The 2,500-nt window shown below is 38.8% G+C and overlaps 1 protein-coding gene across 2 annotated transcripts in view; it reads left to right on the forward strand.

Annotated features, from left to right (window-relative positions):
- The window catches only part of LOC125043398 (AP-3 complex subunit delta-1-like), a 41,037-nt gene that overhangs the window by 6,242 nt on the left and 32,295 nt on the right, over positions 1-2,500 (forward strand). The window lies entirely within an intron of this gene.

Genomic DNA, 2,500 nt, shown 5'->3' on the forward strand with positions numbered 1-2,500 from the left:
TTGAGTGTGATAGTATAGCAAAACATGTTTAGCTCAGCTGTTCAGGGTATCTTAACATGCTTAACCCCAAAATGACATTCATCTGTATTTAAGCAGCATGGATGAGGATGCAGAGAAACTGTATCAGCATTCTTACAGGATGTCAGAAAATGCTTGTGATGTTTTCAGATTTCACCTTTCAGAATTTCATTAGTAGATTTAAAAAATACAAATAATTTTTTGTCCAAATTCAACTATAGTAGGTAAAGTAATTTTTTAGTGCTTTGCTGTTCAGAATTGGTATCAATTTGTAATCCATATATGGTTTAAGGGTTAAATGGTTTCTATGATTATAATTTAGTGATAAAGGGATGGGTAAAATAATTTGTAAATGCTTGCATGTTGAGACAGGTCATTTACTGTGTTGTTATTAGACAATTTTATTTTGTTTTTTCTGGTGATCCATTTTTGTTTGACTTCATTATAATATATATGTTAAGCCATGACAGTGTAAGCTTGCAGTAATCATACCCATGATATAGTTTTTACTTTTATTGTAATTATTAATATGTCACTATTATCATGTAGAAATTAGCCTTATTGTTTCTAGTGTTACTTGCATGTGTCATATTTACCATTTACTTCTCCCAAGTTATGTTATAAAATGTGTCATAAAACTGAGTATGATACATAGGACAAAAGATACTTGCATGTGTCATATTTACCATTTGAAAGATATTCTCCCAAGTTATGTTATAAAATGTGTCATAAAACTGAATATGATACATAGGAACAACAGTGATATCCCTGACATACAATATACGCCGCAAAATATGTATTATCGTGTTAAATAATTTTGCACTGAATACGGAAATATAAGTGCATGAACAGGGGATAAGCTGGTGTTAGAGATTCAGAATAGAAAGGAGGTAGTGAATAAATAGCAAGAGCACAAGAAAGGGAGGAGTAGAGAGAGGGAAGGGGTGGAGTAGCAGGAGGAAAAGTAGGAAAAACAAGCCGCAGAAGTAGAAATAGAAGTAGTGAGGGAATGGAAGGAGGAGAGGAGCACAGGGAAAATAATAAAGGAGTTGCAGCATTAGAAAGAACATCAATATAAGCAGCATCAAGAAGAGAAGTAGGAGAATCAGTGGAAGCAACATTAGGGGCAGGAGGAGGAGGAGAAATGGCAGGGGCAGCAGAAACAGCAGTAACTGCAAGAAAAGAAAGAACAGTAACAGAATGAAAAACAGCAGCAACAGCAGTATTTCGAAGGGAAGAGGGGAAGAAGTGGAGCGAGAGAGGGTACAAACCGCTCCCCGTGTCACTGTGGTGTAGGGATTTTCTTTTCTTTTCTTCCTTTCCCTTTCCCTTCTTGCATTATTAGATAGGTATTGAATGATCTAATTTCCCTAATCATGTTTTTTTTTTCCAGTAGCCCATAATTTAAACCAGTAATATAGGTATATAAAGCAAATAGCCAACCATCTTTTGTTGGGAGGAGCCACATGATCAAAAGGTGACTCAGGATATGCAAATTCTGCTGTTTGTCCTGGGGATTAACTCAGCTCAGGGGCAGAGGCTTTGGCATAATGGAATGTCATTTTGTCTCAGGGGAACTCTTGCTATGCGCTGTCATGCTGCAAATACTGCTAGGGGAAACAAGGGAAGACCTAATGTTATTAACCAAACTATCTTGATGTTTTTTGCTTGATTTCATTAGATATTGTAGCCAATTATTCTCCTGTGTTCTCTTTTTCTGTGCTATATATTCAGAGGAATTATAAAAAGAGGATTATAGGCTCTAGTTTCCATGATTTTTGTCTTCTCTTTTCTTTACTTTTCATTTGTGTTTCTCTTGATTTTTCTCTTCTATCTGCACTCCCCATCCACCCTTGCTCTATTCGTATTCTTATGCTGACATTTCTATTTTCTTCAGTAGACACAAAATATGCAGTTTCTTTTGAATATGTCTTGTCATGTCACAGGTCATTCTGATCACATCTATAGTGAAAGCTAATGTCCTGCCTTTATTTTGTTATAGTTTTTATCCTTTTTTTGTGGGGAAGAGGCTGGAATGATTGCTACTTTTGTTTACCAAATACTTATTCATATATTTTTTTCATTACAGTTATTGTTATGATGTTCAATTAAGTAAACTGCATGGTTTTGGTCACTCTCTCTCTCTCTCTCTCTCTCTCTCTCTCTCTCTCTCTCTCTCTCTCTCTCTCTCTCTCTCTCTCTCTCTCTCTCTCTCTCTCTCTCTCTCTCTCCTCTCTCTCTCCTCTCTCTCTCCTCCTCCTCTCTCTCCTCCTCCTCTCTCCTCCTCCTCCTCCTCCTCCTCCTCCTCCTCCTCCTCCTCCTCCTCCTCCTCCTCCTCCTCCTCCTCCTCCTCCTCCTCCTCCTCCTCCTCCTCCTCCTCCTCCTCCTCCTCCTCCTCCTCCTCCTCCTCCTCCTCCTCCTCCTCCTCCTCCTCCTCCTCCTCCTCCTCCTCCTCCTCCTCCTCCTCCTCCTCCTCCTCCTC

The sequence above is a fragment of the Penaeus chinensis genome, chromosome 33 (assembly GCF_019202785.1).
Source record: "Penaeus chinensis breed Huanghai No. 1 chromosome 33, ASM1920278v2, whole genome shotgun sequence".
Lineage (NCBI taxonomy): Eukaryota > Metazoa > Arthropoda > Malacostraca > Decapoda > Penaeidae > Penaeus > Penaeus chinensis.